General features: G+C 37.3%; 2 long non-coding RNA genes across 2 annotated transcripts in view; one reads left to right on the forward strand and one right to left on the reverse strand.

Moving 5' to 3' along the window:
- Window positions 1-16,106, forward strand: part of LOC122208466 — a 215,472-nt gene extending 199,366 nt beyond the window's left edge. The window contains exons 3-4 of the long non-coding RNA XR_006197241.1: window positions 14,201-14,259; window positions 16,019-16,106. This is a non-coding gene — a long non-coding RNA (uncharacterized LOC122208466). The remainder of the gene's footprint in view (window positions 1-14,200; window positions 14,260-16,018) is intronic.
- The window catches only part of LOC122208465, a 58,950-nt gene continuing 51,605 nt past the window's right edge, over window positions 15,253-22,597 (reverse strand). Inside the window, exon 3 of the long non-coding RNA XR_006197240.1 lies at window positions 15,253-15,373. This is a non-coding gene — a long non-coding RNA (uncharacterized LOC122208465). The remainder of the gene's footprint in view (window positions 15,374-22,597) is intronic.

Genomic DNA, 22,597 nt, shown 5'->3' on the forward strand with positions numbered 1-22,597 from the left:
TTCAGGGGAGTTGAGCGCGGACTGAGCTCTGCCTCTCTCCCTAATTGCAACAGCCTTCAAGTCTGCGTTGCCTGTTTCACTTCATCTGGTACAGCTGACCCTTTGACTGTCAGCGTTATGCTCTGTGATCATCAACCATTTGCGGTCCCATCAGGACTCTCTTAGTTGACCAACATGTTGAACATATGACCTGGCGTGTGGAAGGCGGTGTTGATTTCAAATATTTGGTTGTGTTTTCATTATGTGTAGCGCACATAGTTGTTATGCCATACGTCCCGGTTATTTTGCTAATGGCAGTCATGAGGCTGATAACCTCGGTCTTTGTGTAAGGGAATTAATATGTGTAGAGCTCCAAGGATTGCCACATGAATTGATGTGTGATCCATGCCCTCTATGGCGTTTAATCCAGTCAATATCCCTATAATGTGAGTAACATTATTTCCGTTGTGCAGATGGGAAAACTGGCAGGTTCCTTACTTGGCCAAAGTCAATCAGTTGAAAGCGTTAAAGACCAAGTCATGTTGAGTTCAGGCTTGGGAATAGGACCTACGGGCCTGGATTTGAACTGTGTCTCTCTCACTTTCTACTACCTTATTACCTTACTTACTAATGAGCTCCCCGTTTTACATATGGGCAAATGAAGGTTTACTGGTTTTAACTTACTTTCACAAAGAGGCACAGTTCAAATAATTATCTTGTATAGACTTTGTGAGCATGGAATGAGATAATATGTGTCAACTTCTTGGGAAAGGCTCCAGATTGGATAAGAACCTGATAAATGTTAAATATTATGATTAGTGGGAGTAAAGGCATATACTTTATTGCCTCTTCCTTTGAGAGTAAAAACAACACTCAGTGGTAGTACCACTGACAATGACTTAGAATCTAGGGGAGTGTGCCTGTGATTTGTTGTTTGAAAGACAGTGTGGGTCTAAACTATCCTTTATACAGGGATATCTCAGATGAGGAGCAAATGCTTGCACTGATTGGGTAGAAAAACTTTTGTTAAAAGTTTTTAAGAGCCATTGATGGCAAAAGAGTGTTTTGAGAGGAGCAAGAAGGCTTCTAGCAACAAAGGAAATCAGTACCTTTTGTGGCTTGTTGAATTGGGATTTTCCAGTCTGGTTTTGAACCCAGTTATGTTGAGCTAAAATCTGGGCAAATGCCATTTGCAGTAAGATTTTAAATACTTTTAAATGCAATAATAGTATTATTTTTCATTTTGGGGGGGGGGTACCAGAAATAACATTTCTTTTAATTTATATTTAATAAAAATGACTCCCATGTTAATTTAGTACATTTCAATATGTGAATAATTTTTAATAACTAACTTTTTGGATATATTTTGGGATTAACAACCTAAAATTGGCTTAATCTCAGCGTTTTCCTAATGACCACCAGGCAGTTGAAAAGGCATTCAAAGAATCTAGACTATGTCAGCATATGACATGTTAACTTTTCCCTCTGTAACACTTTCTTATGAGTTAATTAATTCTTTTCACATAATAAACAAATTATGTATGTGCTAATGGTATTTTAAGAAGTGGACTCAATTCACTTAATTATTCATAATTATCTCAGTTTTCTTTCTTTTTTAAAAATATGTAGTTTCTTCTTGTTAGGGTAAAGATTAAAATATTAAACAAGAAAAATTGGAAATTTTAAGTATCAATTGAGCCTATCTGAGAATTTTGCTGTGATAGCGTTATATATTTTTGTAGTTGATTAAGTTTGCTTAGTAATCGCCTGTTGTAAGATAATCATGCCACAGCCCAGAGAACAAAAGAGGGGGAATTGCTCCTTTCTTCCAGCCCAGAATACCTTTTGTAATTCACAAAGATAGAAAAGTCCACCATTAACTTTCATTGTATTGGAAAACAATAATATTTTAAGAGACTGAACATGAAGATTGAACTCTTTGGCTTTTGGAGAGTTACTAAAATGTGCATTTTAAAACTTTAATTCTGCCGTTTAAATTGTGTGAGTATGTCTGCTTATGAAATTTGATTGAACTGAATTGCTATGAAACGCATGCATTTATGCAAAGGTCAATTATGATGTAGGCAATCTATTTTAGGGTAAGCTTTCTTACACCTTTGGAAATGATTCTTTTTTTCCTTCTGCTCTTCTTCTTCTTCTTCTTCTTCTTCTTCTTCTTCTTCTTCTTCTTTAGCTAAGTGAGGATCTCTCAAGGAATACAAAAATTAAAGAAAAAAGTCGAGCAGTACAGTCTTTATATATATTTTTTTCTTCTAAGTCTCCCCAGTAGAGGCCGTCATATGCATTTATTCAGCTAAGGCAGTTTGCTGAATCCTAGAGTGAATTGTGCAGTCTCAGATGTGTATGTCCGTCAGAAAAGCGTGATCAGGAAGAATCTGTAAGATGAAATACAATGATGAGGGGGATGTCGATATAGCATTAATATTAAAAAACAATAAAAGGATAGAAAACAGTATAATTCCAATTTATTTTTAAAAATGTTTACACACCTGTATATGCATTGCATGAAAAGAAAACAGAGGAAATGCAGCAAATTTTTAATGATCTTTTTTTCATCATAGGAAAACTGGTGATTTGCACTTTATAGTTTTTGAGTTTTTCCATATTTTACCAATGATTCTGTGTATCTTTATCATTCAGGAAGAAGCAGTGTTATACATTTGAAAAGAAGGAGAAGTAATAGAAACCTAATCTCTCTAAAATAAGCCTCTAGCCACCATTTCAAGGACCATGATTAAATTGATTACCTGGGAAAGATGTGAGGGTTTCTGTTCTTTCTTTTATTTTAATCATACTTCCTAGGTTCTCTTATGTGTTAAGTAAGTAAGATACAAGATGAACATTGACCCTACAGATGTCATTCATATGGAAGATTGTCTTTCTGCACACACACACACACACACACATACACACATGACAATCATTCCTCCTTCACAGATTTTGTATTTGTCCATTCACCTATTCGCTAAAATATATTTGTAACCCCTAAATCAATACTTGACGTGCTTTTGTGGCCATTTGTAGACATGCACCTGTGGTAAGCAGCAAAAACATTTGAGTTGCCCAATGTGCACTGCACATTCCTAGCTGATGCTCAACAAGTCCATACTGTCTGCTTTCTTGTTTCAGCTCTAATACTGTAAACGAGACCTTTCTGTGATCTATTTAGTGCTACAGTGCTTGATTTTTGTAACTTTTGTTGATGATTTTGCAGTTTAAGATGGCCCCTAAGCATAGGGCTGAAGCGCTGTCTAGTGTTGCCAAAGGGCAAGAAGGCTGGTATGTGTCTTAGAGAGAAAATACATGTGTTAGATAAGCTTCATTCATGCATGACTTGCAGAGCTGTTGGTTGTGTGTTCAGTGTTGATAAATTAACAGTACATATTAAATAAGGTGTCTTTAAGCAGAAACACACATCAAACAAGGATATGTATTAATCAGTTGATGAAAACATGAGAGGATGCTCACAGGAACCTAACTTTGTGTTTACTCAAGTAGCAATGGTCCAGTATTTTGCTAATTCAGTGTTTATGGAAGCTTTATAAAGCATAACTCCTACAAATAGGAGGAATCAATTGTGTGTGTGTGTGTGTGTGTGTGTGTGTGTGTGTGTATACACATATATGTATGCATATAGCTGTATACGTATATATACAGACCTAAATGTGTATGTCTGCATATGTAATTTTGTCTAGTTTTTTACATTAATACAGCTCACATATAACCCCCCCCCCACACACACACACAAGTACACATACACAAGCACACTTATACTGTCACATATGTTTCCATGCATTCGTTTCTTCTCACATACTCCTTTGCCCTCCAGTTTTTCTGGTTCATGTGTGTTACAATGACTTATATTTGGCTTCTCAGTTATTGAATATTGAAATGTGAATGCATAGGGGAAGCCTTAATGTGCTTTTTTGTATCTTCAGAAACTATAGAGAATGTCCTGTACCAAACTTTTAACTCATTTGCGAAACAATAAAAACAGTGATGATGACTGCAACAATCCTAATTTTGAAGCTTCTGACAATTTTTTGTGTATTTTGACAAGTGGATGGCCATCAAGGGATAGATGACTGTGTAGTGGAAAGAACACTGAGAAGCCTCAGGACGTAATTGGAAAGCATAACATTGAAAAATATGGAAGTGATTAGCACTCTACATAAGAATGTAATCTGCTGTCTCAATTGATAACCAAGGAAGTAGTACAGATTATGTTGTAGCTAGGACAGTGGTTTGTATTTCTGACTATGAATGTTTAGACTTCCTCAGAGGCCTAATGCTCCTTTTTTAACAAGGGTCTTTGTGTACATGTGTATGTTTCATCTCATTGATACATACCCAAAGGATAGCTATGAAAAACAGGGAAGTATATCTGTAAGCCACATCGAAGGACAAATGTCTTGTGGTATTCCATTCTGAACCTGAGGTGCTTATTTTGAAAGATAAGGATGAATATTCTAGGCAGAACGGTATGTGCAAAGCCACAGATAAATGGGGGAGTGTGGGAAGTTCTTGGAATGGCAAATGTTCCACCTAATGCATCCATCCTACCGGTTCTGAGTCCCTGCTGAAGCTGTGAAGGAAAAGACCAGAGAATTGTGCAGCCTGATGAAGAGAATTGTGCTTCCTGATGTTTCTGCCACAGGCTTGTGCTTTATCCAGAAGGCCTTGCGGAGCCATTGCAGAGCACCCTGAGCAGGCAAACTTGGTGAGATTGCTCAGGAAGACCTCTATGGCTGTCAAATAGAGGAATCTGAGACAGAACGAGTAAGGGTCTATTCCACAATCAGACGGGAGCTAATAGTGGCTCTAATGACTCCAGTGCATGCAGACCTCTGTTTGAACTCCCTTGTGTGTCCACACTACTTTTCTCACCACGGGGACCTCCTCTCTCCCTTTTCTTAGGCCCCGCCCACCTCACTCTTCTTCCTGAGCTCCTGGCTGGCCAAAGAAGTCCATGAAGTCTCAGCAGAAATGTCCAAAGCTGGTATTTGGAATTCAGGGCCAAATTATTGGATCTTCCTGCAGATAAAGTACCCAATATGAGGGGAATATAAAGATAATATTCCTTTATTATTTTAGTCATCAAATATTTGTTAGTTGCCAATATGTACCAAATACTGGATTAAGCAACTGATGAATGAGCAATGACTCAATTTAGAGAAATCCCACTCCTAAATGAGTTTTGTTCTAGTAGGGATGATAAAAAACAAAACAAAACAAAAAAAAAAAACAAGCAAACATATAGAATAATTAGCTATTATTGGTGTCATGGAGAAAATAAACAGAATGGACGTGCTATTGTGAATGAAAAAGGGAGGCTTTTTCTAAACAGGGATCAAGGATGCTCTTTCTGAGAAGGTGGTATTCAGGCAAGACTTGAAGGGTGAGGAAAAAGCAGATGTGAAAAATCAGGAGAAAAGAGATCCTGAAAGGGAGAGCAAAACACACAGAGTTTGTGTGTGTGTGTGTGTGTGTGTGTGTGTATGTGTGTGTGCCTTTTCAGGTTAGAATGTACTTGAAATTCCATTTTTTCTTTATAATAACATTTGTACCTTTTAGGGTTTTTTTTTTTCTATATCATTGTAGTCTGCACAGAAAAAAAAGTTTGTTAGCATATTCCTTTATATTCTAATTTAAAACCATAAAAGTAGCCCGATTTTTAAATTATGTGAATTATTCACAGTGGAAAAGTAGTTTCCTGATTTATATGTCCATGTATGTATGTATGTTATGTTTTGGTCAGCTATGGAGTCTTTATCTTTGAATTTACACTGAGTCTGCTCTGTATGAGGACTCTTCTGGAAAGAGTAATAATAGCAACAAGTGGCATTAAATGAGTCTCTACTAATTCCAGGAACTATTGTACACTCATTTAACATATCAACTCACTTAATCCTCTCCAGATTAGTATTTTAATTATCTCTATTTTACAACAGAAGGCCAGGGAGGGTATGTAATTTGTTAAGGTAACACAGCTGTTAACTGTCAGTGTTAGATTCCAGGCAATTTCCCTTTAGAGTTTACTCTCTCGGGGGCACCGGGTGGTTGAGCGTTGGTTGAGCGTCCAACTTCAGCCCAGGTCATATCATCAAGTTCCTGGGTTCGAGCCCTGCGTGGGTATCCTGCTTCACTGCTGTCACAGCTCAGCTTCCAATCCTGTCCCTCTCTCTCTCTGCTCCTCCCCCACTCACACACGCTCTTTCTCTTTCTTTCTCTGAAAAAGAAATAAACATTAAAAAAAAAAAAAAGGAATTCGCTTTTTCAATCAGACAGCCTGTATTTCCTATGCTGGTATGCTGGTAACCATGTGAGAATATAGCAGTAATATTATTTTGTCATTAAATAAAAGAGAACTTTCCCAAAACTTCAGGATGACAATTATATATTAAATGGAATTTCCTCACTTTTAGCTTTTCCTCCGTTATTATTTAAAAAAAAATATTGTACAGTGTCTTGCCCATGTTAGTAAAGGGTCAATAAATGTCAATAGCCAGGCACTGCACCAAACACTTCCCATGACTTACTAAGTCTTACAAACACTTTTTGATGGAGTTGCTATTAATATTACCTGGGCTTGAATTTTGGGTTTGCCACTTTGTAACTGTATAATTTGGGCACGGAGCCTATTTTATCTGTGTCTCAGTGCTCCTCTTTATAAAATGCAGTCTCGGGGTACCTGCGTGGCTCTGTGGGTTAAGCAGTTAAGCATCCCACTTTGGCTCAGGTCCTGAACTCTCTGTTAGTGAGTTGGAGCCTCTCGTCAGGTTTTGTGCGGATAGCTCAGAGCCTGGAGCCTCTTTGGATTCTTTGTCTCCCTCTCTCTCTATCCCTCCCATGCTCATACTCTGTCTCTCTCTCTCTCTCTCTCTCAAAAATAAACATTAGAAAAAATTTTTAAGTGCAGTCTGATTTTAGACCCTGTGACCTTATTAACCAAGTGTATATTATCTCCTGCTAATATAAGGTGGTATCAGATTAAATAGGGAAATGTATTTAATTATTTTTAAATTTAACATTTTATTATTTCTGGTGTTCTGCAAAGCATCATAATTTCCAGTTGCTCTATTAACAGAGAGATTTGAGAATCACTGATCTAGTATCCTTTGTGGAAATGACTTCCTCAAACCCAGGACTTGGATCACTGAGAAGCAATGAACCTTTAACTTGAGTTATTCCTACTTTTAAAACCTTGTAATTAAAATCCTGAATTTACTGTGCATAAACTGGACCACACAAAATAACCCGTTTTCATTTTTCAGTATTATAAATTGAATAGCAGATATGTTCCTTCGTTGTTAATACCAATCTCAAACCTATAGCAAAACAATCAAAATGTAAAATGCCAAATTCAATTCTATAATCCAGAATGCAATTGTATTTCATTTTTTTAAGTTGATTAAATCTGTATAATTTAAATAACCAGACCATGGCATTTTAGTGGGTGATTTGGCTTACTCAGTGGCTAACTCAATGAACTGCAAACACTGGCTCTATTATGGCTCATGAAACCAAGTTGACCCTGAATATAAGTAGACAATTGTTTCTTTCAGAGCTGGAGTAAAAAGCAAATATTCTTCAAATATGTGGAAACTGATTCAACAAATGAGTTTGAATCTCACTTTAAAACTTATTTTTATTTACATATATAAAATAATTAGATAAAGTGTACATGTTTTATTATTTCACTTGGCCCATCTGGATAAACCAATGAAAAGAATGATAACGAACATTTATTCAACTCCTATCATGTGCCAGGTACTATGTGAAGTGATTCTGGCTCTGCCAATTCCAACAAAACTTAATCTTTATAGCCATTTTCTGAGTTAGTGGTTATTTTTGTCTTTGATGCAGGAGGAAACTAAGCCCCAGAAGGCTATTTAACTTTGACAAGTTGTCACATGCATTAAATCCAAGAGTCATATTAGAGCCCAGTATTCTGCATTATTTTTAACCTCCTTCTCCTCCCCCCAAAAGAGATTTTTCAAGACTAACCCTCACTAATTAGACCAATACACAAATTGAACTAAAAGTTTTGTTTTTTGAATTTGATCTGTAGAGAATCTCTTCTGTAAGGAACATTCCCCCCCCCCTTTTTTTTTAAAATAAGTCAGCTTTCTGAATAAGCGAAACTGGCTGCTTTGTGCTGTTTTTCTAGGATCTGCACTTTCTCTGGATGTTCTTGACTACTGACTTTGCTTTTAATTACTATTACTGTTTCTAGGTTGGTTATTTCTGAATCATCACTTCTTGCCCAGATCTCTGTAATGAGTTCCACATGTATACCTCCAGCTGTGCCCTCTGGATATGTAGCTACTGGGATGCACAAATGACCTCAAACAAAACATGTCATTATTGAGCACATCAGTTGTTCCAGAAAAGAGCTCTTCCTCCAGACATGCCTTTCTCAATGGATTGTCCAGTCATCTTCCATTTGTATGGTCAAGAAACTTGGACTTCATCCTTAACTCCTTACCCTGCACATCAATGAGTTTTGTGTATTCTATTTCCTATATATTTTTTCAAATTCATTTTGCTTATCCAAAGTGACATGATTCTTCTAGACCACCATTATTGCCTTTGTGTCTTCATTAGCCTTCAAACTCATCTTTGTGTCTTTTAAGACTTGCCTTTCCCTCCAATCCAACAAGAAAATTCTTTGGAAAATCATATATGATAATGCTCTGCTCTACCCTAACTTTTGAATGGCTCACCATTACTTTCAGAATAATGTCCAAAGTATTAAACGTGGTTTGCTTGTTCCTGCATAATCTAATGTTTTCTTCTCTTGTTTCTTCTTTCTTGCTCTTACTCCCTGATCCATCCACAATGCCATGCTCTAGCAAAGATATTCCTGGGTTTTCCCAGAGTTTTGAATGCATATGAAACACTCTTTTCTCCTTCTTTTCTTTCTGGTTAATTCTAATTAATCCTTTAAGTTTTAGCTTAGATATCAGCTTCTCTTAAGATCCACCTGTGATCACCTTGTCTGAATAAGGGATTAGTTGATGTGTTTTTGTAACAGCCTAAATTCTCCCCTCATTGCATTATAATTCATGTGTTATTGTTTTATGTCCCAGTAGATAACAAGCTTCCTCAAAAGTAGGGGCTGACTGCCTAGTACATGGAAGATTCTGTCTCTCTGTCTCTGTATCTCTGTGTCTCTGTCTCTCTCTCTCTCTCTGTGTTTCTGTTTCTCTCAGTTTGTCCCTCTGTGTATTTATTGAATCACAAATGTATATTAAATAATTCCTACTAATGTGCATGACTAATTTACCTTCTTTATTTAACTATTTTTTCCTGTGATAACACTCAATCTGCATTAACACAAAAGCAGAGAATTCTAGAGTTGGGAAAGGCTTTCACATGAAATGTTCTTTATCTGAGTTCCAGGCCAGTTTTATCATTCATTTTCTGCATAAACTTAGACACAGCATTTGCTCTCCTTGGGATTTAGGGGCCATCTGTTTATATCCCTCTAGATTAGGTTGCCTCACTGTCTCTGATTCTAGGTCACTTTAGAAATGGCCTCAAATTATTCACACGCTTTTAGCATATGTCAAGTCAAAAAAATGCTTATGACTTTGTGTGAGCATAGTAGTCACTCTGCCTTCATTTTTGTCAACCTTCTTTCTGATAATTTTGTTAATCATTTTTAATAAAGTCTGAAATAAAATCTCACTAATTTTTATTTTAAGCACTAAAGCCTGTTCTAATTTTTCTGTTTGAATGTAACCACAAAGGATCTCAAACAAAGCATGGCATGACTGAGCATACCAACTGTCCTCAGAGAGTAGCAGACAATAGATAAGGCATGGCATGATTAATAAGTAGGGTTGACTGAATACATGGCCAACATGGTTATGTATACTCAGAGAGCTGTGTTTTGAGGTATTAATATTTTTAAAAAATTAGCTTTGTTAGGAAAAGCATCTGTTCTGCTTTTGTGGAATGGACAACAGTATTTCTATCTGATACCTTTAATATATCAATAGTAATCACAGGGATTCGTTTTCTAATTCACGCTGGTAAGTGATGGATGGGAATTACTATTTGGCCAGCACTTTGTACTAAATGGAGTCCAGGGATAATTGGCCATTGAAATTTTCTCCTATATCAAACAAACCAATCCTTCAAATATAAAATTATTCATCTTATCGATATCAGCCTTCAATCCTTACTCCATTAAATCCTTAAACTCATACTAGAGATGACATAGGAAGCAAATTAAAATGGGATTCTTATAAAATGAAAAAGATAAAATCATGCCTTCTAAAGAAGCAACTTAATCTTAATAAATTATTTTTAATATTCTTTTTTCAATGAGGCATCATATTGACCATAAAATGAAGTGTAAAAGGGCACTGGTCGAGGAAACGGAGTTACAAAGAGACCACTACACCCTTGAACAGTTATACCTGCAATAATTTGCTTCATAAATTTTTATGTTGCATTTTACATTTTTTAAGAAAGCGAGTATTCCCAACAGTGCCGTAATTAGAGTTATGACAGTGTGAGAGCAACTGCAGGAAATTATATTTGATCTCTGGAGTATTTAGCTAAATAGTTTTAAATAGGAATTTGTTGCTTTATTGAAGACAGATTAGAGCAGAGACAGAAGACTTTCCTTGAATGGAAGGTGCACACTGTCAGATGGCCCACACTTGCAAACATGGCTTCACAGAAGAGCTAACTGTCAATTAAGAAGATCCAGGAACTGGAAATGATTTGCCTAGGAGATTTATGGAATATATGCTGAAATAAAGGGTATCAAGTTTTAAATGTCAAACGTCAATATGCATCGTATACAACCCCTTCTTTTAGAAAAAAATTTTTTTTGCAGTGTTCTGTCTCTGTAGTTGGAGAATCCAAAGCTCCTGCTAAGGAGACATGTTCTGCATTTCACAAGTCCATTTTCCTCTTTTCTATGCAGAATTGCTCTCTCTATTGTCTGTACCGTGAGGATGTTTTCCTGAAAAATAGAATGGAGCTGCCTTAGTTGTCAAGATTCAGGTAGTTTTCAGAAAGACAATGTAGCCCCTTCTTAATGTAGCCAGCTTTTGCTTATGCACAAACACACCTCTCAGAAGCTTTTAGTCAACAGTGTGGATTGCTGAGGGCAGTGATGAGAACATTAGAGCTGCTTATGAAGTGATAGCCCTTGTTCCTCTAGTTGTTCAATATATATGTTCATATATGTTCAATTAGTATGGAGTTTGAGCTACAAAGGAACAGAAGGGATGAGTATTCTATTCAGGCCCATTCATTAGGAGACCACAGTTTTCCTCAGCCGGCAGGTCCATTGGCAGAAAACAGGAGAATAAAGAAGTATTCAGGAGCCACTTGTATAGAACTCTCCATTGTCCAGTCTACTGTCAAAGGGAAAACGTCTTGAAACAATTTCTTTGTCAATTGCAGAAGCTTATGTATATAGTATTTTCCTGTTAGGGGTCAATCTGCTCTCTCTTAGTGATAAAAAATAATATTAGGAGCACTTCCCATGGAATTATAGTTGGATCTGGAACTTTTTTGGCTTGATCATGGATGTTACCCTCTGTGAGTCCAGCTAGGCAAAGCTGTGAAGCAGTCCTGCTGACTTTTGGGAGGTAAAAGATTGAAAGCCTAACTTCTTTTTTTCTGTACTTCATAATAGGCTCTTGTTTCTCTGTTAACCAGAATAGCTTCAACTAAAATTATTGTCAAGGAAAGAGAGAAGTTGCTCAGGAGAACATGGGATATATAGATTGGATCACTTGGAATAGCGGAATGACCTGGAGGTCCTGAAAAAGGGCAGTTTTGACTCAATATGAAACTAATGTGATAATTTCTTTGGTAATGAGCTACCCTGGCACAACTGGGCTTGGAGAGAAGTAAGTTGATAATGTTAGAATGCATTGAAGATCTTTACTTGGAAGTCCCAGCTTGCATCAGCCTTTGAGAAGTTTAGCTTTGGAGAAGAGGAAGCATTTTTCCTTGCAGGCTTGTTCAGAGACCTTTTTCTGGCAATGGAAAAACATCATCTCTTGGGCTAAGAGGGACCAGAGATATCATGCAGTCATGAGAAATGAAGTGCAATGACCCAACCATGTCTTTTGCTTGGCATGTGGAATTGTGACTGATCTCCTTTGGACTAAGTTCCCAAATTTCTCAAAGGCTTCAAAAAGTAGAGGAAACTCAAAAGTTAGGATGTGAGTTTTCTGCTAATAAGGCTCATATGTTAGAGCAATTACTTATAAAATATATTAAAAGAATGGATGTTTGGAACAAGTTGTAACTTGCTATACCTAATATTCAGAGATACTATGTTATATTCAAATATCTGCACAATATCTTTTTGAGGATGCCCAAGGGCACATCAGACTCATGTCCAACATGGAGTTCAACACCTTTCTCAATAACCAATAATTTATCATGTCTTCTCTATTTCCTGTCTCCAATTTTTTCTATTATCATCTTCCCAGACACATGAGACAGAAAAGTTACAGTCAGTCTAAATGTTTCTTTCTATTTTATATCTCACATCAATAATTCCTGAATTCTAGCTCATTTTAACCTCAAAAATATCTCAAATCCATTGTGTTGACTGCATCCCTGTAGCTGCTGCTGCAATGCTATCCTCATGAGGTTTTGCTTAGACCATTGCCATAATCTCCTAAGGGGATTCCGGATATGTAGCCTACCACACTCCATTTTATATTTTCTACCAGAGAATTACATGCTTTTCTTAAGAAAATGGCCTTTCAGTGGCTTAACTAACATTTCTATAAAAATGAAGTCTCAAATCTTTAGCAGAGAAGGCAAGTTCTTCAGTGAGTTGAACTTTGCCTACTTCTTTTTCATTTTTATTATTTATTTATTATTTTTTAGAGAGAGAGAATGCATGTGCACACACACAAGTGAGTGGGGCAGGGGCAGGGGGGGGGAGAGAGAGAGAGAGAGAGAGAGAGAGAGAGAGAGAGAGAGAAACAGACTCTTAAGCAGGCTCCATGTTTCAGCATGGATCCTGATGTGGGGTTCGATCCCATGACCCTGGAATCATGACCTGAGTCAAAATCAAGAGTCAGATGTTTAACCCACTGAGGCACCCTGGGCTTTTTAAACTGACTGAGCCATCTACTTTGCCTACTTATACCGCTAGACTAAGATTTTTGCAGGAGGACAAAATTCATTATTTTAAGAAGTCTCCAGGACTTAGAATGATGTTTATATATGGTAAATCCCCATATATTTATTAAAGCTGAATTGAATTAATTTGTATGGAAAGTAATACTTAGAAAGTTGATTCTGTATAGTATTCAAGTCCATTGTGTAATAATTGTCTTTGGTGCCATTTCTGGCCTGTGATGTAGTTTTGCTTACCCTGAACTTCTCCTCAAACTTCCTCTCTGTTGGTGAAGATGATACCTGCTGCTACTTTATTCCAGAAACTGGATAACCTTCTGCCTTGTTTTTGTGCTGAGTGACCCTTCTGACAGACCCTGTGGCTCTGACCCTTCACACAGTAGAAGCATCCTGGTGTTTTTACTCAGCAGTGGATCGTGATATTTAGAAATCCCTTCATCGAGCACCTTTGATTCTCCAGGGATGCCCATAATAAATATTTGCATTATTAAAAGAGTTATAAACACCCTATAAAAATGAATGCACAAGGAAGTCACCACTTAGCTTTTGATTATGTCTACCCAAATGAAAAATGAATGAAGGTGTAATTAATAATAAATGTCCTTGTGTTCTTGTTTTAATTTTAACTCATCAGAGAATGTTAAAATTAAAGTGAAGCCAACATTCACTTTATTGTTTTATTAAAGGCAGATTGTGGCCCTCATGTAGCCAATTCATGCAACTTCATAAAACATAGAATTCTAATATCTGTTTTGCCACTTATTAGCTGTTAACTTTATGCATGCTATGTATTCTCTGTTAGCTTCCGTTTCCTCATTTGTATACGGGAGTAATAATAATGTATGTATCACAGATCCATTGACAGTATTAAACAAAGTTGTTCAGCTGATGTATGGTCACCACCAAATATGTATTAGTAGACAATTTTATTTGAGCCTCACCCTTTGTGAGGTTAGCAATCTAGAATTTGTTTTTTCTCATTTTAGAGACAAAGCAACATTTTCATTGAAAATGATCTGTCAGTGAGCTCTTTTAAATTTTGCCTTTTTTTTTTTTTTTTTTTCAGTTGAGAAGATGTGTCAAGAAAAATCTCTTTCTATACTCTGGCCTCCAGAGAAACGGGAAGTGAGTATTATATTTATGGCTAATGACTGATAGAGGAAAAGAATTTCACAAATTCTGCCTTACTGGCTATCCTTTCATCCCTTGACTGACATTCTAATTTTATTTTTTATCAGAAATACTTTTCTTAAACCTGTCTGGATTTCTACGTATCAGCATGTTAGTGATTGGCTGTAGCTAATCCAGTGCTAGAGCTTGCTACCCTTCAACCCACAACCATCCTTGGAAATCGGATCTTTTCTAAAATATCATGCCATAATCAACATCTTATCAGGATCCAGAACTCTGTGTTTCCTTCTGTCAAGATCTTATAGGAGTATAAATATTTTCTCATTGAACCAATCCATGTGAGAGAAATCATCATCCGTTTGGATAAATATTTAAAATGTTTAACGCCGTCTAATGTGTTCCCTGGGCTTGAGGTATCATGAACAGAGGTTGCAGGCACTTCCTGCATAAAATTTATGGCTGCCCACAAAAGAATTTATCTCCCAAATCAGAAGGAGCTACTTTGAGAGTGACCATTAAGACTGTCTAACTGCACCCAATGGCATTTTCTTTCTTCCTCTGACCCTAGTTTCCAGGCTCTAATTGTGGAACTTTTAAGGCAAGGTGGTATTTTCCTCATCGCAATCTTTAGCATTTAGCAGTGCTTGGACTCCAATGATGCTTGGCAATTGATGAATGAGTGAACACTGTGGACTTTATTGCTGCTTTGAAGTTAGTTTTATTTTACTCTACCTTCCCATATAATAATTCACATGGGAACCTGGAAAAGATGTCAGTGCCATAAGGATGCCATTTTTCCTTGTCATAAATCCCCATTCAGTTTAAGAGTTACACTTGCTCACAGAAACTAATTCTGCCTCCACATTCTGTACACAACTCAAGGAATAGAAGAATGGAATCCCCACTACCTTTCCAAACTCAGGGCACAGGGAGACCAGGAAGCTATGAAAATATCACCATTCTAGTACATTCTATTTACCAGAGAACAATATGGCCTAGGTGGTTGAAGCTTTGCTTGTCACATGTAGTTTCAATGATGGGATTTAGACTGTATCTCATCCAGGAGTGAGGGGTTGAAATGCTCTGAATAGAATGGATATATACTGTCCTGTAGGGAAAAACAAAAAATATTGCAGTGGCAATTAATATTTCTAAAAGCAAAAATGTCCTATGTTGGGAGGGATTTCTTATTTTACTTAATGAGAACTAGTAAAAGGCCCCATTCGTGGAAGGGAGGCGTGCCCCCTGTTGAAAAAGTTCTGGATATTTTCTCCCTCCTCACACATACCTCAAACATCAGGAGACATGAGCAAAGTGAGTTTTATCTTGTGTATTGGTTATGTAATTGTTCTTTTTAGAGATAAATAGTCTCTAAGCTAGTGTTCTCATAGTTCTCTGCAGGACAATGGTGCTAATATTAGGGTCCAAGGCAGGTCAAGTCCCTTATGACAGCAGTGGCTTCTCCTACCCCAATGCAAATGAGGCAGATCACCCAAAAAAGGAGAACTATTTCCAGTTGCTTTGGAAACAACACAATGTTAGGAGGAATATATTTAAAAATTTTTGTGTCTATGAAATCTCTTATCATCTTATTATAAGCTATTTATCCATTTCTCAGACAAACAGTGAAATATTACAGACATTTTCTCAAAAGGGCCACAAGGCTACCATCTTGAAGCAAGCACATCCCAGCATTAGGGTTGGGTGGTCAGGGTCTGAAAGGGAATAATTAATTCATTGTTTTTGATTCTAGCACAGAAGAACTGGTACCTCCAAAGATAGGAAGAACTGAAAGAAGGAAAGGAGGAGGGAAGAAAGTGGAGAGGAGAAGACAGAAGAGGAGGAAAAAGAGAGAAAAAGGAGGTAGGAAAAAAGGAAGGAGGCACGGAAGAGAAGGAAAGGAAAAGAGAAAGAAGAGAAGGAAAGAATAAAGGAAAGAAAGAGAGTCTACAAACTAAGGAGGGTTTTGTGGGAGAAAACGCTAGGGAAAACAATGCTAGCTTGCCTTTAATTAGTGTGAAAAAAAAAAGACAAAGTGAACATTTTTTCCCTTTTTGAAAAAAGAAGGCACTACCGTTTGAAATGGTAACTGTTTACAAGACAAACTAAGTTACATGTGAACAACACTATCAGCGTTCCAACACCCAATCTTGCACCATATTGTGTATCCACTTAAGAAAAACTGGCTCCAATTAGGGATCTCCTGTCGAGCATCTTATTTATCTGCTTCCAGAACAGCTGTGAGCCATTCAGGATGCCACCAGTTTTTCCTCATTACACTCTCCTTAGAATTACAGATGTGCCTGGCTCATCCCCAGGGAGCCACATTCTAGTAAACACATCCTTCCTATGTTTCGGGGGCTTCTCTGAAATAAGCTTGTGAACACTGGCTGACATGGTCAGTTGAAGTTGGCTTAAGAGACTTAAGGCTGCAAATACCCCCTGTAATTTCTTGGGAAAGGAGAGCTGGATAATGAAAAGGATTTAGGGTATGTGGGGGAAAGGGAGGGAGCTGGTCAAAATAACACACTTTTATTTTTAATCAGTTTTACCAAAAAAGTTGTACTCATTCAGTTCGTGACTGAGAAGCCGCTGCTGGAGGTGCACATTTCATTGTCACAAATGTATTTAATCAGAGGTTAAGGAAAGAGGCTAGGGCAAGTAGAAGGGGAGGAGGGAATCAACATATTTCAAGTAAGGGAAGTATTTTTGCTTTGATAGTACAAACGACTGTATTTTAAGATCTTGTAAAGTGAGTTCTCTCTGTTCTTGGAGAATGGCTTAGTAGGAAATGCATAATGTATTTAGCAAGCTGCCTCAAACTCTTGTTTCCTCTCCTCTCTGCCCCCTCCCCCACCACTACTTGCTCTCAAGAGTAAATCATTGTAAAGTATTAATGAACACAGTCATAGTTGTATTTATTATTGATAAAGAAAAGAAGGTTCTCATGTTGGCAGACAAGGGGGTATCTGGAGAAAAGAAGACTTAATAATTGGTTATAGGATTTATTGAGAAACAAAAGTGTAGGGAGGCTATAGTGTTGGTTTCTAATCTTTTCACATTTCATTGTTGCCCCCCACCCCAATTTATCTGGGTTATGTGACCTGTAGCCAATGGGATGTCTACGGTGCACACAGAGAGTTGATAAATACTTGTGCAATGGGAACTTCCCTCCTTTACTGCTCTTGGGAACCCAGCAATTACCTTGTGCCTATTATCTGTCTAACTGGCAGATAACTACTACCCATGAGGGATTCCAGCAGAGATTAGTGGAACCAGCCCAGACCAGAATGATCACTGAGCACATCCATAGGAACCTGAGCTAAGTAAATAATTGTCTTAAACAGCTAGGTCTTAAAGGGGTTACTCTAAGAAGTAAAATCTAGGGCCCCTTGGGTGGCTCAGTCAGTTAAGTGTCCCACTCTTGATTTCGGCTCAGGTCATGATTCACAGTCATGAGATCCAGCCCCAAGTAGGACTCCAATCTGGCTGTGAAGCCTGCTTAAGATTCTCTCTCTCCCTCCTTCTCTCCTGCCCCTTCCCCTCTCTCATGTTCTCTCTCAAAAGAAAAAATAAAAAAAATAAAAAAATAAATTAAACAGGAAAATCTAGCTAAATCAGAAAGCTGGATAATAAAATGGATTAGGCTGTGTATTGGAATCATCCATGTATCTACATTCAGAATCTATCATTTTGCCACACTGTGCAAGATATTGGAAGATAAGACAATTTTCCTTCCTTTACTTTGTTTTGGAAAACAAAGTTACCAGCAATTACACTAGAGGGCTGTAAATATAAAAAGAGGAGACTAGAGTACAGAGATAGGAAATTCAACTCAGACCTGGGAGTTGAGTTAAGGAATGTGCTGGAAAGCCTTGAAAGTAGAACTTTGATGCTGGTGTTAAATGGGTGAAGGTGGTTTGAGGTAAGGTGTGCAGGGGAGGGGAGGGGGTAGGTGGTGTTCTCGACAGAGTGAATATCACACATGAAAGCCTGGAGGGGATAGCAAAGATTGTCTCCTAGAGGAAATAAAAGAAGTTCAGAGCCAAGTCTAGACCTAGCTTTCTATTGTGATACCTTTTATGACCTTCCACTGAGCCTCACTCTGGGAACATTCTGCTTCATTTATCAAGGTCTGGAAAATTTGCTTAAATTTTCCTACTGGTCTATGAATTTAATGTAAGTGAGATTATTAGTGACATAGCCAAGTGAATGCAGCTCACTGTGCTGGGAGATTTGTAACACCACTTTAGATAAGTAGTAAGCCCTGGGGTATTATATACTCATGTTTGAGTGTCCTTTCCTGGCCAATGGCAATTGCAGAGGGAAATGTAGTGCAGAAGGGTATAGATGTCAGATGAATGTTTCCCTGATATGTGTCTATCATGAATAAGCACTGAAATTCTGGTAACCAGATTGCCCTGAGTACTTCACAGTACTGTTTTAAGGATGTAGAAATACTGTGAAGGGCACAAAGCACTGATCTAAAGACTTAAAATGCAAGGTGACATTATAACTATAATTTAATTGGATAATAACACCATCTTGATTGGTCAAACATATTATATTAACAGATTTCTAGAGCAGAAAGGAAGTAATAATGGAAGTGTCTCATAATGATGTCTAGTTTTAGAACCTCAGCCTCCCACCACCACCGTTAGCTAGTATAATTCCTGTGTCTTTCAGTTTCTAGGTTCCTAACACACATTTCCCCACATTCTCATTTATTTGCAAAAGATACCACTAAGGAAAAGTTGTTCATTTTGGACATTTGACACTAACAATTTTTTAAACAACACATGTAGATTTATCCAGAACAATGGCTGGCACTCACTAAAAACTGTTCTCTTACCCAACTTCTTAATTCTATATAGGCAATCAAGTTCTATGTGTTTTCCCAGCTTTAGCAGTATTTAGAAATACCTCTATCACAGAGTGAAAATAGTGACATTATTCAGAATACCTCCTGGTATTTCTTCAGTGCTTTGAAGTTTTCCAGAAAGTGTTCTGTGCACTTGATTGTGTACATCTCATAGCACTCCTGTGCAATGGGTATCTTACCATGTCATATACATGTTTTTCATATGAGGAGAAGGAAGTTGAGGAGATAGCCTGATATGGTTAAATCGTCTTGATAAGTTAGAGTCAGAATTCAGATCTAGCTGTGTAATATTGGACAAGTCACCTTAACTCCCTGGGACATAGGAGCTGCATTTTCTAGGTAATTAAAACACTTAAGGAGAAGGGCTTGGTTGTTCAGGTGCTAAGGCTCTTCAGCCCCACATCCTCAGGCCTCACTGCCCTATGGGAGTATCTTTGCGAGGCCTTACACTATCACATGGTCTCTGCAGTACAACAGTGAGCGAACGGGTAGAAAACTGGAGCTATCAAGGCTGGTTTTCACCTGTTGAGGTCTAACTCCGTCTCACTATCAGCTAGGAGACAGAACTAAATGAACTGCATAATCCCTCACTTCCTACCTTACCTCCTGCCTTTTGTTAGATACCAAATAAGAACATGAGAAATTATCATTAGTAAACAGTTCTTTATTTTAGATTCAACCTTTAAGGGCTTCTGAATTGCATGCCTACATGGCTACTTTAACATATTGATTTCTCAATATGGAGTGATTCTGCTCCCCTCTCCCAGTGGATTTTTGGTGATGTTTGGTGACATTTCTGGATGTCACAACTGTGTATTTTTGTGACAGCGTTCTACTGACACATAGTGTGAGTGGAGGACAGAGATGCTGCTAAACATCCTACAGTATACAGGTTATCCCTTACAACAAAGAAATATCCAGCTCCCAATGTCAATAGTGATGAGGTTTAGAAACTTTTCTTTAGGGATTTTTTTTAAAGTAGCATTTATTATACTATCTAATTATGAATATATGCATATTCATTTTAGAACATTTGATGAGAAACAAAATAAGAACACAAGGCAGGAAATGAAAATCATTCACAATCCCACACCCAGAGATAACCTCTGTTAATATTTTTTTCCATTTTACTCACCCCTATCATGTTTGATTATACTTTTTAAAAAGGGGATTGTTACATGCATGTTGGGTAACATATTTTGAAGCTGGCTATGTTATTGTGTCTTAAATTCCAGTCAGTATCAATAGTTTCTGCAAAAATCATTTGGAATGTAGTCTTCTGATTTATGAATTTGTACAGATAATTTAGTCCATCTACCAGGGTTGGGCTTTTGATTATTTCCAAATAAGTGATATTGCAATGAAGGCTCATAAGATTCCATTTTTCACTACACCAAAGATAATTTGCTTAGGTTACCAATGGTTGAAGTGTATGTAGGTTGTTTTTTCTTCATTCATGGTTTGAATTTTCACATTGTATGCTAAGAGAATATCAAGGTTTCCTTCCACCAGCAGTATGTAAGGGCTCCCATATCCTACCTGCTTGCCAACCTGGAGGAGGTTGTGTGTCTTAAAGTGAAAATCATTATTCTTGAAATTTAATTCTTGCCTGTTACATAGCAATGCGTAACCACAGAATATGCTTAGAATCCCTTCCTGCACTGGCAGAGATTATTTGATATTTCAAAGGAAGCATCCCTTGGTCCCTAGAGGACCTCCCTTGAAGAAATTATTGATTTATATCATCAAAAACCAAGTATTCAAGAAGCAGTCTGAAACCCTGGCTAAAAGCAAAGTATGAAGGTTTCCCAAGAGTCCCATCTGTAAAAGGATCATTGATTTTTGACCTTTTGGGATATTTAATCTCTCTCACTCTCTCTCCTTTTTAAAAATTCTCCTAATGTTTTATTATGTGCATGGATAACATGAGGAGGAAGGCAGTGAATCTGAGGGATAGATAAAGGACACAATGTCCCTGGTTTTTGACTGGCATATGCCAAGGACCTTTCAGTAATATTAGGTTTCAAAATGTAAAAATTTTAAACCAACAAACACAAATCATTATTTCCAGGCAGATAGCCTTCTCCAGAGGGATCAGTACTGGTGCTTTATCTGTTTCTTCCTGATTTTATGAAAATATTTCAAATAAGCAAGGAAGAGCTCCATAGAGGCAATTAATTAATCCAACACCCACATTCACATAAAGATCTTCATCTCCAATAGTCCCCACATTGGACTCAAATTTATTTATAAGATATTAATGATCCAAGTGTAGATTTTCAAAAGTTTCTTTGGAATATTCTCTCCTAAATTTGCTATGGCAATTTTGGGTGTTCTAGGTAATGATCCACCTTGCACATGGTGAATTTCATATTTTAGGCATCTCAGCATAAGTAAGATCTTACACTGATATTAAGTAAAGGCTATAAAAATGTCACTTTCTAAACATGCAAGCATCAGAAAGCTAATAGAAAGAAAAGAGAGCCAATCTCCTCTATTCATTTGAAAATATCTTTTTTTCCCCTTAGAGTGATTTATAATGTATTCATCATCTTCTGATGGGTAACAACCAACCCCAGGATCTCAGTGGCTCATGGCATAAGCATATATTTTGTTGTTTAAGAATCTGCATATCTCCTGATGCTCTGCTGAGCTTGGCTCTAGGGTATATGTGGGGTTCAGATCTATTCTACCTTTTTGTTCATTCACCTTGGGTCTGGAACCACCTGAGACATGTTGTCTTCAGGACAGATGGCAGAAGTGAGAGAGGCCAAGCCAGGCACACAGCTCATATAAAGCCTCTGCTCATGTTATGATTCCTAATGGCCCTTTACCCAAAGCAGTCGGGTAACCAAGCCTAACATCAATGGAAAATATCTTTTGCCTATCCTGTGGAGGATACTTCAGAGCCACAGCAAGTTTTAATTGCTTGCCCAAGGTCACATTGAAGTAAATGCCAGATCCAAGATTAACACACAGTGCTACACTATGTTGTCTTAATTTAGCTTAAAGTGGTTTCTATTAAAAAAAATAACAATGATCCATTCTTGTGCCTGTTCTTGTGCCATTAAGTAGTGAAATCCTCAAAGCGGAAACTTTATTTTATTCTTAGAGCCCACCTCAAGCATAGCACTTATAGAGGAACTCTATGAACTAGGTGCTAATGAAATAATAGTTTAATAAATAAATGTAATAAATGATTTCTAGTAACATATTGGTAAGCAAAGATACATTAGATGTCTCACCCTAAAAATGTAATACAAGTGTTCTCTAAAATGAGGGATTTAAAATATTTGTACTTAAGATACTATAGTTGTAGTCATTGCAATGAGTCCCTTTTAATCTGTTTTCAATATGTAGTAAAAACACACAAAAGCGATTTTATGACCACAGTCCTCTCAGTTATTTTAATTCACTTTATCCTGAGTCTCACTTCTGTGGTGTTTGTAT

This window comes from Panthera leo, chromosome E2 (genome assembly GCF_018350215.1).
Source record: "Panthera leo isolate Ple1 chromosome E2, P.leo_Ple1_pat1.1, whole genome shotgun sequence".
In the NCBI taxonomy this organism is placed as follows: domain Eukaryota; kingdom Metazoa; phylum Chordata; class Mammalia; order Carnivora; family Felidae; genus Panthera; species Panthera leo.